This window comes from Gavia stellata, chromosome 32 (genome assembly GCF_030936135.1).
Source record: "Gavia stellata isolate bGavSte3 chromosome 32, bGavSte3.hap2, whole genome shotgun sequence".
Taxonomy (NCBI): Eukaryota; Metazoa; Chordata; class Aves; order Gaviiformes; family Gaviidae; genus Gavia; species Gavia stellata.
This window is the reverse complement of record NC_082625.1, coordinates 5758505-5773166: the sequence shown is the minus strand read 5'-3', so window position 1 is coordinate 5773166 and position 14662 is coordinate 5758505. Positions and strand designations below refer to the sequence as shown.

Below are 14662 nucleotides of genomic sequence, written 5' to 3'. Positions count from 1 at the left end.
GTGAAATCTTCCCAAAGCTCAAGATGCATCTCCAAAGTACTGCAAGGCTCACGGCAGGCTGCCGTACCTTAAAACAGACAATCTTATCAACGTCCACATCAGCAATGGAAACACCGACGGCAGTATGTACCGCTCGCTTGCTGTGTCGATACAGTCGATAAGATCTTGGGATTAAAACAGCTGAGATGAGACACGGCTGATTTTCTGCTCTTGGATTCTGCTCGGTTTTGTTACCGCTTCGTCCGAAGCGGGTCAGCTTCTGGCCACCCAGAAGCTGGTGGCCCAACTTTGGCTAAGTGTCATCTCTGATGTCCGTTGGTTTTACTTGAGGTCCTGAAGATCTGAGGGATTGAAGAAAAACCTTCAGGCTTGGCATAAGGCCTAGAAACACGAGTTGCTATTTTACAAAGTAAAATGAAGGCGATTAGCTGGAGTCTCCCATTGCCACCGGTCGGGTGGCCTGGTTTGCTCCTGCAGGATGCCCGGCTCTCTTCTAAGCGTAGAGCTGGGAACTGACGTTCATGCTGACTTTGCAACACTGACGGCGTTTGCCGTGCTAGTTAATGTGTGGAGAGGGAAGACTAACACAAGGCAGACGCGATGGTACTTTGCTAAGCGCTCTAAAAAGACAGGGAAAATTTGCCCATGTCTTAATGCTCGCTTGTCGTGGTTGGCGCTTTCCGTGACCTGGACAGTAGTGCAAGCAAAATATTACCAAAGTCTCTAGCGTGGGCAGGATGCAGCAGCCGATGACAAAGATGCTGCAGTAGTTTTCTTTCTATAGTCTCTCTGCACATCTGATGGACCGAATTTTGTGGATTTTTCAAGGCAAAATTGTCCATTACTGCATTTTTCAAAGGGAGGCAGCTGGCTAAAATCATCATCTGGCTGCGTGCTCCTTGCCTGAATGTGTGCCTGATGGCACTTCATGCAGTCAGTCACTCCATTTAGATGCTGATGTGAAACTTGGTTCTCTCTCCAATTTTTTGATTTCTCAGTTTCTGTCCGCGCAGCCGGTTCTGCAGTGTGTGCGTCCCCACGCCAAGAGGAAGGGGTAATGTGATCAGAAGTCCTACGCGCTGCCGAGAGGGCAGATGTAATACCCGAAACCGCTCGTCTTATCTTTAAATGTCACTTTTGAATGGGTGTCGTCTTTAAAATGACAGTTTTCCTTTCTCTATGTATTCGGTGCTGCTCTCGCCATCTGTCTGGATGCCTGTTGATGGGGGCAGCGTACAAAACTGCATAGAATTTGCTGGCAGAAATGCAAACTATAGAGATGTAAAATAGTCCCTAACTTCAAAGCTGGAACAAAGACAGCAGAAAATTATACCATCTTGAAGCTGTACTTGTCAACATCAAATGACGTGCTCTTCAGTTACAGGGCAAACACTTGCCTAGGTGGAATCCAGAAATAAGGCAAAGTTTTTTTCAGTTTGGCCTAACAGGTGGTGATTATTTGTGAGTTTAAATAGCATGTTATAGGATAATTTTTGTGTTGGTAAGGACTGTTTGTTCAGTGATCAGAACTGCAATCTGGAAGGCTAACAATTGCCTTTGCTTAATTTACTTCTTTTTTTTTTCCTATAATGCTAACTTATGTTACAAGATAATTAAGTTTTTCTAGGGGGTGTGTATTGTGCTGCATTTTGTAGCTTTTGGTATGCATACTGTTTGTTTTTTGTTTTTTTTTCTTTAATTCCAGGTTACTTCTCAAACTGGCATCTCTTCAGGCTTAAATTAATTTTGATGGAAGAGAAATGATGACATAGTCTTTCTCCACCTTAGTCTCAGAGGGTTGGATGTTTGTTTTCATTCTGGTATTAAGTAGGAGTCACTGGTGGATTAACTATCTAGGACGCTCTTTTGAGAAAGAGGTTTCTAGACTGGTAATGCCAGAAAATGCTTATTAAAGAAAATGAGAAACTGAAGGAGTGAACATCCTGAAACTGCTAATTGCTTCTGCGGCTTCTTCACGGACCGGCCCCATGCATTTCCGGTGTATAATTGCAATCTTCGCTGCAGCTCCCTTGCAGAGAGCCTCCAAGTCCTGATAAACGTGGGTCTTTCTTTAAAATGAAGCAAAAAGACTCTGTACTTTGTCAGACAAGGCAGTTACATGTCAGCTAAAGACAGCAATTGCCTTACCTGTTTCACTTTGGTATAATAAACTGGGTTGCCCGTTGTATACCAGATGCAGAGCTGGCCAATATAGCCTGGTATTAAATTAAAGACCTTCTCGAGATGAGATACTGGTAGTAGACTGCTTGTCAGGACTCTGTCAGCCATGAAGAACGTGGTAATTTGGGAGGAACTTCAATTAATACATGCAAGCTGTGGGTTTGCATTGATAGGATGGCAATGCAGGAGCTTCCACAAGGTATGAGATTTAAGGTTTGTAATCAATCTCGGAGAGATGCTGTGGCTTCCCTAGCTCTCAGGTTTTAAAACACAAAGATTGGTTTTATTTTGAATCTTTTTTCCTAAACTGAAAACTAGGAGCACAAGAAGGCTGGAAGTGACCAGCATGAAGAGCAAGCTGTAACCTAGGGCAATCGAGGTGGGTTTTTAGAATGTCTGAAGAAATGAAATTCAAATACAAGTTTTCCTGTGAGGTGGGGTGAAAAACAACTTCATCCAATGCCTGCAGGAGGGAGGGATAAGATGTGCTTGAATGGCAGCTGCTCATCTAAAGGGAAAAGGAATATATTACAGGCAGAAGTGGCAACTGCTGCCTGTTACGTAATGTTTTCTTTTAGAGCTCCTGCTTTTGATTGCTTTGACTTGCCAAGATAACGGTCTCCGAACATCCTTTGCCTTATAGCTGGCCTTTAAGTTCTGGCAAAACTGGAGCATCTGTTTTGAAGAAGGAGAAGGCAAGAAGTATTGCCCCATCCAGAACTTCAGAGGTTGGTCAGGACCATCCTTAAGTGGCATTGCGGTATCCGTGGGATGGTTCTGCTTCATCAGACCTGCCTTTTTCTCTTCCCATGGAACGCCATCAGCACCTGGCTGCTCTAAGCCTTCTAACTTCCGTTTTGCTGTGCTTTGTAAAAATAACTCGCCCGTTAAAATCTCCCCGGCCTCACCGGTGAGGCCGGAGGAGTCCCACTGCTTGGTGGGCACCGATCGATAGGCTTGAGCCATCTGGCCTGATGGTCTTCCAAGATTACTGGGTTGGGAGCCAGGAAATGCAGAGTTTAAGCCATGGGACTGCCCGTGTCAGCCCTGTGTATCTTATATTACCCGTCGAGGGCTGTTTGCGTAGCTGTTGGCCAGCGTTACTGCATGCTTCTGTCTCTCTTCCTCCTACCCCACCACGCACGCCACCATCATAGAACAGAGAGCCAGCAGCTACCAGCTGAGTTGGGAGGGGAAACCTGAGCGAGAGGCTGGGTTGTCGTCCTGGAGATGCTTTTCAGAGTGAACATATGATGTTGGCGTCTATGGCTGTGGTTTCTGTTTCTCTCCAAACGCAGGAGGAGATTGTGCTGTCCCCCGCTCCTTCACAAGTCGGTGGCAGTGTGTGTTTGGCTGATCCAGCCTTGTAGTGTTATGGTTCAGGGGAACTACTTCATTTCTGGGTTTATTAAAGTCTTAGCAAACAGTATTAAAGATCCTGTGAGATTCTTTTATGTAGTTCAGAAATGCTAGACTGAAGTTGACTCAATGCTACTGTCTTGAATTACTTTATTCTACCCCTATGCTTCATAGGGCATCCCCAGTTTTTCTTTGCATCAGGTCACCATCACTGGAGGTGTTCAAGGACCGTGTGGACGTGGCACTGCGGGACATGGTTTAATGGGCATGGTGGGGTTGGGGTGATGGTTGGACTTGATGATCTTACAGGTCACCTGTAGTGATTCTGTGGTGTTGTGAGCCCTTCTCAGGGCTTTATTCGAGTTAAGTTGTTCTTGGTTCAGGACTCTGTTTTAGGACCTGTGTGACCAGGAGTTGTTCCCCGTTGCACCTCGAGCTTACACAGTTACATCGATGCACGTGTACTAGCCGCATGGCCAGCCAGACCGGGCTCTTCCTGAGATAGTCACTTGTCTTTCCAGCCCGATGTTTTTCAGTTGTAGCTTTCTGTATTTAATTGAATGTCTTTCACTAAAGCAGGGCTGCTCTGAAACCCACAGCCCAAGAGCTGGGGGCTCTGGAAAGCTGGGAAAAGGGCTGACCCAGCTGGCTGGGGTTCAGCTCCACGGTAACTTATTTTCTTTCACCTAATAACAGCCTGCTGTCAAACACATTCTAGGAACCACAAAATCACTTCAGAAAGACCTTGACCACTCCTATATCCCGTGCAAGCGGTGTAAGTGCAGGATACAAAGGGTAAGCGCCACACTTGCCTGGCGTACATCGCGGCAGTGACTGTGGTCTGTGTTCTTCTGAATCCCAAACTGTGCCGCTGCTTGCAGAGAGGCGTGTGGCTGAACCGGCTGTGAACGTGTGTGGCAGCCTCTGGGAAAATAGTGCCAGAAATCTGAAGTGTCCTCAGCACCCGGGGTGCCTTTGGGAGTCTGGGGATAAGCAGTGCCTCAGTTCTGCCCGCGCAGAACTTTGGGAGCCCGAGTGCTCGTTTGCATTTTGCTCTTTGTTCTTTCGCATCTTTAGTTTGGACACGTACCTGTACCGGGTCTGGAGCAGAGCTTGTTCCCAAATGAGTAAATAGATGGACGTAGCTGCGCTTGGTTAAATAGAAGTGATAAATGCCTGGCTCAGCCTCCAAGTGCAAATCCTCCAGGCTGGGCTGGAGAAGCTGCTTTACTGACCTAGCTTTTGAGCAAGCTGCAGATCTGTGCCAGAAAGAGCCTGTCCTTCAGCTGCCAGTTACCTGTATTGGAGGAGGCTGTCCTTGATCATCAGCGTAATGCAACTGAAACAGCCTTGTAGCCCAGCATAGGCACCAGGTTATCTCTTCCTGCCATCTATGTGTGTCTCACCTCTTTGTATTTCCTACTAAGAGCTCTAGAAGTCTTTTTAAAAATTTCTTTTTTTTTTTGGTAACTTATTTTCAGCTGGTAGCTGAGTCACTAGCTGCCGTGCTACAGCCAGGATCCCAGGGAGAGAAGAGACTACTTACCGAAACTTTGAGTTACAATTTTTGGCAGCACACTTCATCTTTTGAGCTTGTTCTGCTGTGGCTTGTTTTGTTCCATCTGTTCAGGTGCCGTTGTTAGAGCAGAGCAGGAGCACCCGACCGAAACACTCCAGTCACAGAGAACAGAAGCAGCCTTAACAAGGCTGGTGGGAAAAGAACATGATGGTGAGCAATAACTTAAATTTATTCTTAACCTACAGCCCCCCACACCCTGTGGCAGTAGCTTTTGCCCTAGAGGTCCTTCCTCAGTCTCACAGTACAGGTACATGGTCTGTCTAGAGCTGCCGCTGCTGCAGGGGACGTTTGCTGACGGAGCCCTGATGGAGGAGAGGAAGATTGGAGGCTTGGGGTACCCTCCTGGGTACCAGCCCCCTCAATCTGGCAGGGAGAGGAGGTGTTGGCACGTCTAGGGAGGGATAGGATCCATCTGGAGGAAAGGATTTGAGGTAGCTCGGATGGATTAAGCAGAGTTTGCTCCTCAAGACCTGGCTAGCCCTCCCTGTGGCTTGCCATAGGGTTTGGATGGGTTGTGCGAAATCCGCGTTGCCCGTGCGGGAAGAGGGCGCGGGCAGCGCGGGTGGCAGGGCGCTGTGACGAGGGCAGAGGACGCACTGATGGGAAGTAGCAAAGCGCCAGCCAGAGCTGGCCTTCTGCCACATGTGAGTCGGGGTACTTAATTTTGAATGAGGCCAAGAAATCTCTGATAGCTTGGTGCCTAACGAGCTCAGATGAGACATGCGGGCAGCTGGAGAGCTTGAATTCCTGGTTGTTACGGCAGCAAAAGCTTAGGTTTATTTAGAAGTAGATCTCTCGAACAATGATCTATCGCTGGTCCGCTTTTCCTATCGTGTCTTTTTGACGGCATGTTTTTAGTGGGACCTGGTTGACTTGAAAACAACGTCTGAATTGCGTCAAGAGCGCGCTCTTTGAGGGGCTGCATCACAAACCCATGCTCCAAAAACAGGCCCAGAAATTCAACCTGATGCTTTTACCTTGACATTTGTTTTTGAAACAGGTAGAAGCTACAGATGTCCCCCACCTCCTCTCCCACCCAGACCTTGTCCTCAGCGACGCAATGCAAATCTGTACATACGTGTGCATGTTGCGGTGTTGTCAGTGGCAACCTGAAGTGTTCCGTGAAGGAGAGTTTACTCAACCTGATGCGAGCAGCCTAGCAAAAGGACTTTACCTACAGTGACGCATGTTGTACGCGACCCCATTCTGAAATCCCCTTTCAAGACTTCAGTATTTGAGCACCCCCAGAAAATCTCTGTCAAGCGACATTAGCAAGAGCGGAATTAAATCTTAGAGGATTTAGCCGAGCAGCTTTGGCTACGGAGTAAATCAGGAAATACCCCACTCATTAAAAGCCCAGGTGCATCTTCAAGATGACTTTTGAAGGGTGGCCTGCAGACAAAACAACTGTTCTCCCTTTGGAGTTTGCTGTTGGTTGGGGTGCTGAGCTCCCACAGGTTTAAAGCTCTGCTTACTGTGGTAACTTCTATATATCCTGGTGTTGTGGTAGGTGGTTATTGTGAAACTTCAGGTAGATTCCTTTACCTGCTGTGACTGTAGTAACTGGACTTCAACACATCTTTTAGAAGGTCAGAAAATGGAAAATTTGGGGAGGCGGATATCTTTCTTGAGTTGTATTCTTCTATTTCAATGTAATTTAGTCTGAGAATAATTCCCGATGGTGAATGAGCAAGAGGAGTAAGCTCCCTGTCAAGTAACACCTATAGGAAGACACTTTGAAATGGTGGAAGCGATAAACCACCTGACCCATCCCTCCTGCATCAGAGGGGTTTTGTTTAGCTGCAGAACCCTCTGTGAGAAAGAGCTGAGAGAAAACAGGGGGGATAGTTTGTCACTGTCTCATACACCCTGCAATCCGGTGCTCTTTGTATCTGCTATGCTGTTCCTACAAGAAGCTTGAATGATTTCTTTGACTTGGCAGTGCTCTCCCAAGACAGGTTGAGACCCTTCGGAGGGATACCCGGAGAAGCAGTATTGTAAAGAGAACCAAGCTGATGTGCAAAGGCATCCTCCTGCTCTCTAGTTAAATGGGTTTTGCCCGCTCAGTAACAATATCCTGTGCTATTTATCCGCTTAAGAAGTTTTGGGATTGGCTACGGTGAAATGGCTTTTTCCAGCCACTGATCCTTTGTCCCATGCCTGGTACCAGCCTTGCGGGTATCCTCACGGAGACGGTGAGTTGCAAAGGGAGCTGGCAAAGGTGGGATGGTGGAGAAGAATCTCCAGCAGCGCTAATCCCTCTCGGAGGTGCTGAGGTGTGTGATTGAGGATGCAGCTGAGCATCCTTTCCCTGCACAGAGTTAAAAGTGCTGAATCCCGCTTCTAGGCAGGAGCCTGTAGGCAGGGAGAGAGCGATGCTCAGAAAACAAAGGAGGGAAGTGAATTCTGAACTAAGCCTTTGCAAAGCTGTCTTGTGCTTCCCTGACCTGGTGCTGGGAAACGGCTCTCTGGGGCCTTGTGGCAGCTGAAAACTCCATCTGAATGCATAGAGAGAGTCCCAAGGGCTACCTGGGGTCATGTGCTACATTCAGGTCCCCGATGTTTTTGCAAGGAGACTGGAAAGGCAACAGGAGGTTCTCAGTCTTCTCCCTGCTGAACTACAGCTCTCCCAGCAGCCAGGAGATGCTCCAGTGAGCAGTGTCAGTGGGTTGGGACCCTCTAGTAAGGGATGCGAAGCTTATCTTACCCCTGAGCAAAGGTAAGGGGGCAACTGGATGTTGCTCTAGTTCTTCTGGATGATTGTGAGGAATGTGACTTCAAAGTCCTTCAGCCTTTTATGGCCTCGCTTTAAATTGGCGTCGTGGTTTTCATGTGGTGCCGCTGTGCCTGGATGTCGTCCCAGGTGTGGAGAGCTGGCTCTGTCCTGGTGAGGTTCCACTTCCTGCTGCGCGATGTTTGCTGTCTCTAATTAATCCTAATCAAGCTTTGCTGTGAACTCTGGTAGACAGATTTGGACTTGTAGGTTGTAATAAAGGAAGAAGCCAGAGGCTAGGAAGAGGCTGGCGTCCCGAACGCCACTGCCAGTGTCCCCGACCTTGGGAGCATCTCACCCTTCTGCCTCCGCTGCCCATGTGGGCAGCGTGGAGAGCGCTTGGCCGCTCTGGACGTGCCGGGGAGCGTGTGTTGTTCCACTCCGCAAACCTCCTGTAACCGCGGAAGGGAGCAGGAACACTGTGTCCAGATAAGACTGCACCTTTCCCGTCTAGCAGATGTTCGCCTGAACATCCCGCTGGATTGCATAATTACAGAGTTGAACGTGGAGCCGAACGGCTGCAGTCTTTTCCGCTACTGGGTGTCAGCTATTGTGTGCTCCTCTTGATGAGATTTTTGTTTTGCTTTTTTATCAGCTGTGTCACATGGTTCGGGCTAGGCTCTCCGAAATTGTCCTTTTTTCTACAGGCAGCTGATCCAAGACAAGAAAACAAATCAGTTCTTTTTAAATTTCATTTCCCTGGTCTTGTCCTGCTCGTTCCCCACTGTAATTGGGCTTCCGTGCTGTAAGCGCTTTTCTGGTGAGTTGTCAAGGAAACGTTTTAGCATGGTATGTCCTGGCTCCCCGAGGAGGGCTGCACCCAGGATGCGGTCCCGCACCTGCAGCGTTAACTCCCCGCCTGCATCTTCAGCTTCTGCCCTGCCTCCTGAGCTGGGATAAACAGATTTATTTCTGAGGCAGAAAGAGTTTCTGCATAAAACCAAAAATAAAATAGGCTGGTAGGTGCCTTTAGTGCAGGATCATCGCTTTGCGGCAGCCCCTTGCAGTGGTGATGCTCCGTGAGCTGGACGCTTTGCGTGGCCCTAGCTGGGCTGGGTAATACGGGGCTGAAATTGCTTCATCCCTGGGGGAGCGCTGGCAGGGGAGCAGCGGGAGCGATTCTGGGCTTTGGGGTTCAAAACCCTCAAGCAGAAACCTGGAGGGGGTGGCGGGGGCCGGACTGGGCGTGGGGCTCGGGGCAGGCTGGGGGGCTTCTGCCGCCCGCCCATCCCGGGTTAATTGAAGAGCTGTCCCGGGTTAATTGAAGAGCTGGTAGATGGAAACTGCCTGGGGTGGGAAGGAGGGAGCGAGCTGTGTCACTGCTATGGAGTAGGTATCGCAGCAGTGCCCCGAGGCCCCGTCCTACCTAGCCAGTACATTAAGCTCTTTCCCTTAATTTGTACAAGGCATGCTGTTCCTTTCCCTAACGAGTTTATGCTCAAATAAACAAGACAAAGGGCATGGGAAAAGAGCACAGCACATAAAGTTGGTGCAGCAGATCATGGTTTGCAAATGTCATCTTCTCTCCACAAAGTGGAGGTGGTTCCTGCGTGCCTGAAACGGCAAAATGAGGCACAGAGCTGGTGTGGGCAGCGAGCGGGAGCCGAGGACGGGGAGGAGAGCAGGGCGGCCAAGGTGGAATTAAATGGGATTACTTTATCTCTGGCTGCTCCTGGTAGCCCAGTTTGAATACTGCCCAGTGCTGCCAGCATTTCTATCTGTCTGCAAATAACTGCTGGACTTTGGATGGGGACTAAACTGTCCTGAGGAATGTGGAGCTACCTGTGCCGCAGGTGTGTGGGAGCAGGGTGTCTCCTCCCCCTTGCTGGGCTTGCCCGTGGGGATGGAGCGAGCCGGGGATGGAGCGAGCCGGGGATGGAGCAAGCCTCAGCTGGGTAGCCGGCTGGATGGGGCTGACCGGTGGAGAGAGAGACTTTACAGAATCACAGGGTGACAGGGGTTGGAAGGGACCTCTGGAGATCATCTCGTCCAACCCCCCCACCAGAGCAGGTTCACCCAGAGCAGATTGCACAGGAATGTGTCCAGGTGAGTTTTGAATATCTCCAGAGAAGGAGACTCCACAACCTCTCTGGGCAGCCTGTTCCAATGCTCTGCCACCCTCAAAGGAAAGAAGTTCCTCCTCATGTTTAGATGGAACTTCCTAGGACCAAGTTTGTGCCCGTTACCTCTCGTCCTGTCACTGGGCACCACTGAAAAAAGACTGGCCCCATCCTCCTGGCACCCACCCCTGAAGTATTTATAAGCATTAATAAGATCCCTCCTCAGTCTTCTCTTCTCCAGACCAAAAAGACCCAAGTCCCTCAGCCTGTCCTCATACGAAAGACGTTCCTGTCCCCTAATCATCTTTGTAGCCCTTTAGGCTGTTTGTGTTCAACCAGCGTGAGTTTTGTGTAGACGATCCCAAAAATCGTTCGTTCAGTCAGCAAGTGCTCCATGGAAAAACTGATACATTTTGATATCAAAGCTATATGTAGATTCTATATAGCAAGCAGAATTTCTCTCGGATGGCTTTATTTCCCTATTATTTCTATAAGCGCTCCAGGGGCGGAAGCAGCTGTCTGCCCTGGGTGCAGAGCAGTTGGCTACAGCTTTTTCTGCTGAGAGATGCCGCATTTAAGGGGGAGAAAACCTCAAACTTTTTATTTAGTATTGTGACTTATTGATGCTTTTCATCCTAATCAAATTGTGTTGTTTTATCGGAGGAAAATGTGTTTAATGATCGGAAGTAGATTATCCTGGATGCCTTCTCCAGGAGGTTGCAGAGAGTCCAGCTTCTGCTCCCTGTTGCGTCTCCCGCTCTCTCCCGACTGCCCTGGGCTGCCCAGCCTGCGTGCTGGGAGCTGAACCGCACGTTTCGCGTGCGAGAAGAAATTCGGAGGTTGCTTTCTGCCTTTCCGTTTTGATATGGCCTGGCGCTCGCGCCGGCTCCTCGGGAAGCCCCGGGCTGGCTGCCTGCGCTGGTTCAGATGCTGCTTCTCAGCTGAGATGTGTTTTCTGGCATCTTCTCTGAATTGCCCCCCTTAATTTTAATTTCTTTTTTATCATCAGTCCCTTATGGGAAGTAACAGCTGTCTCTTTTGATGGATGCGTTTCATTTCCAGCCTTTCTCTCTGTATTTCGACTGCAACGCATCTGCTATGTGAGTATAGCCTTTAACTTGCGCAGCTCGTGCCTTAGCACTCCGTTTCTTAACGCTTGTGCACATGATGCATTGACCAGACGGGGCTGCATTTAGAGTCGTCCGATCGAACAATAAATGGTAGCATCCTGGTTGCAGTCTTCACCTCCTCTTATCGTCTACATGGGTTGCTCAGGTGTGTCACGTTGTCTTGTTCTCAATCAAATAAGTGTAAAATTAGATCCAGACCTCCTTTGGTGGGTGCGACTTGTCAGAATTTCACAGCTTTCCACACGATTACTCTGGGTTAGTATTAAATGTCAATTTTGCAAAGGCTGCTGTCAGCTCAATAGTTTAAAACAAAGAACAAAAAAAAAAAAATCAACAACAACAAATATAAATATATTTATAAATATAAATATATCTCTAAATATAGCCCAGTGCTTTTGGAGAGCTGTACTTTGAAAACTAGCCGTGTTTGATTGCAATTGCTACCGCCCCGATTGAGAGAGGGTGGCAAATTGCAAGTCTCCAGTGCGTTGCATTTTTGGAGGGGTCATGTTGGTACAGCCTCCAGCTGAAAAGCTTACGTGGTGTTTATATTCTAACATATTTTTAGTTGCAGTCACATTGTATAGCTCCTGGTAAACGCTTTATTAAAGTGAAGCTTTTATTAAAGATGCAGCACCATCTCTGGAGAAAGGAGTTCAGATAAACGTACCAGTTATTGAAATTTGGTTTGACTTCTCTAGAGCATCATAAAGTATCAAATACTTATAATTTATAAATATATATATGTATGTGTATACATCTGTCTTATAAAGGCTTCTTTACTGGGTCTTAAACGAGGCTTCTGCTGGATGTCTGTAAACTGTCTTAAGAAATTCCTTTTCAGTGGATAGAAGGCTCTCATGGCTCTTTCCAGGTTCATAATGAAGGGGTTTTGCTGGTCCACTTGCCTTAGCTGGTTTTGAGAGATCCGAGTGACTTTTAAAATCTAATCAAGAAAAAAAAAAAATTTATTCTCTGCACATAAATGAAACTTGAAACCCATGTTTTTAAGTTAAACTCATTCTAAGTTGTGGACAGCAAGGTCAATATTTTCTGGTTTTCATGAAGTTTGCTTTTAAGCCCAAAGATTTCATGATTTTTTTTTTAACTTCATAGCTTCTGATATCACTTGCATTTCCCTGATGACAGCATCTAGAGAGGCTGTGGGCTGGAGAAGCCGAGGGAGCTGCTCTGATCCAACCCCGCACCAGTTTGTGAGGTCAGATGCACCGATGAGGCCAACGAACCTGATAACGATGAGGGTTTCCTTCGTGAGCAGGAGCCCTCCTGCCCACCCGTGTTGTCCTTGGCTCACTGGGAGCAAGTGGTCAAGCATATGTAAATGGGGGTGAGGGGCTTAAAAAGGTCTGAACACCAATTTATTGACGCAATATATTGCATAAGAGGAGAAATGGGTTATCTCATCTTGTGTAGGTTTGCGCTCCTTTGGTGCGGTAGAGCTAAAACTTGAGAGTCCTTTTCTATGTCGGACAATAAATGTGCAAAGGGTTTCTGGGAGTAAATTCATCCCTGTCCTGCGGGGTGTCATCATCGTGACGGGGATGGACAAGGCGGTTGTGGTTGTGAATAGAGGCATATGGAAAAAAATAGATGATAAATCAGAGATAAGAATTGCTGAACCCTACAAGCAAGGCATTCATTTCAGAGGCTCCGGAGGAGCTCAGGCGTTGGGATAGGGTTGACTCAAAAAGCCATGTGCGGATGAGAAGAGGAACTGAAGGCAGCAGGTCAAGCGTGCATGAAACACACTACAAAACCCAGGCACGAGCTGGAGGCAGAGCAGAAAGCTGGGGTTTCATCCCGGGGTTCCCCTCCCAGAGCCGCTCGTCATGTTTCTGAATACACCCTCGCTAAGCTGCACCAAATCCGATAAGAATCATTTCAATTAGCTTGTTAAGTGTTGAAACTTCCCACAGCAGAACTCCTGCTCCCCGCAAACCCGAGTACTGTCTCTCGTGGCTGTATAACCCCTGAAGGTGGAGTGAAATCAGTTTTCGCAAGGCCATCTGTCAGCTTGTTTGAGATGAGCGCAGCCGAGTGCCGCGCGCTGAGTAGCCAGTGGAAGATTTTTTCATTTTCTGCCTAGACAAGTTGATTTTATAAAGCTGGGTTTTTTTTGCAGGGGGGTTGAGGAAGGAGGTTTTGCTGGTGATGCTCTTGTCCACCTGAAGCATCATTTCTCCTGGAGATCCGCAGTTCCTCGCCTCTGGTACTTTTCCTTTGCGCAGGCGGTTGGTGTTGATTCCACATTTGGTATGTGTACAGCAGCAGACACTTAAAAGCTGGGAACGAAAGCGGCTTGTGGTAATTATCACAAAATTAAAGATAATCTCCTGCTCTGGAATTGTGACAAAGTGCAGAAAAGAGATTAGCGCAGTAGGAAAGCGGTCGCGGCCGTGACAGGGAGAGCGTAGTCTCCCTCTTGGCCATGTTGTGTTCCCAGTGATTTCCAGTGTTCAACCTGGAGCAGCCTTTGCCCCTTCGGGTTCCTCTGTGGTCCTGAGTTGCTGCTCCAGCTCATGCCCTGAAAGTTCGTTAGCCAAATGCTCACTCAGTGCCATATCTCCTGCTCCCCTGGCTGTTGCGGGGCTTTTTGTTGAGCGATCGTAAAATTGTGTTCTCTTAGGCCAAAGAACTCATTTTCAGCACAAAAACTGATGGGGAGTCTGAGCGAGCGGTGGTCCACCGAGCCGCGTGCTGGTGCAGTCCCAAAGAGCTGGAGGGAGTGACGGGGGTTCACGTCGCCCATCGCGCACGGTGCCTGCCCACGTAGGTGACAGCCCCTTGGCTGAGGGATGCACGACCCAGGTGGGTGATGGAGGGGAGCCGCTCTGCGCCGGTGAGGGATTCCTGCTCCGCTCGCTTCCCCTCCTCCTGTTTGAGATGGGATTGTGCCATGCAGCTTGCACGGAGGGAGCAGGATTTCAGACCTTTGCTGCAGTCCTGTGATTCTGTTCGTGATGTGAAACTTGGGCAGTAGAGAGCACGATTTAAAACAAAAGAACAAGAAGTGAATCTTCCGTGCCACTCTGGCTTTGCAAGCACAGGTCGAAGCTGTTGGGCTGGGGGGTTGCATCGCAGACGGTTCAAAACGCCACGTTGACAAGACCCATTTTGCACCAGGAGATCCCCAGTTTGCTGAGACCGATTGGTGCGATAACCTCAGCACTTCTGATGGAGAAGAATTTCATCTCCTCTGTGACCGCCAAGAGGTTTTTGTTGGGTTTGTTGCTTTTTTGCTTCCCATTGTCTGAAATATATTTCCTGAAATATAACTGAATCGCGTGCTCTCCTAGCGCTATTGTCATCTGCAGAGCATCGCACTCCTGTTACACCCAACTTCTTGCTCCGGCCCCATTTGAAATGAGCCCTGAAGCATCACTGCTTGTATTTGAGGAGGTTGAGCGGTTATCCGCTTAGACCATCGTACTTCCTCCTTGGCCAAATGGGGGAGATGCTGAAGCAGCAGCATGTTGGGCTGGATCCTCTGGAGCTTTTCCTGCTCTCCAGTCTCCCGCTCCCCCTGGAAAGGGACCACACCCCAGCTTGAGTGTAGATA

General features: G+C 48.5%; 1 protein-coding gene across 1 annotated transcript in view; it reads left to right on the top strand.

The window, feature by feature from the left end:
- Positions 1-14662, top strand: part of PIP5K1C (phosphatidylinositol-4-phosphate 5-kinase type 1 gamma) — a 46503-nt gene that overhangs the window by 9531 nt on the left and 22310 nt on the right. The window lies entirely within an intron of this gene.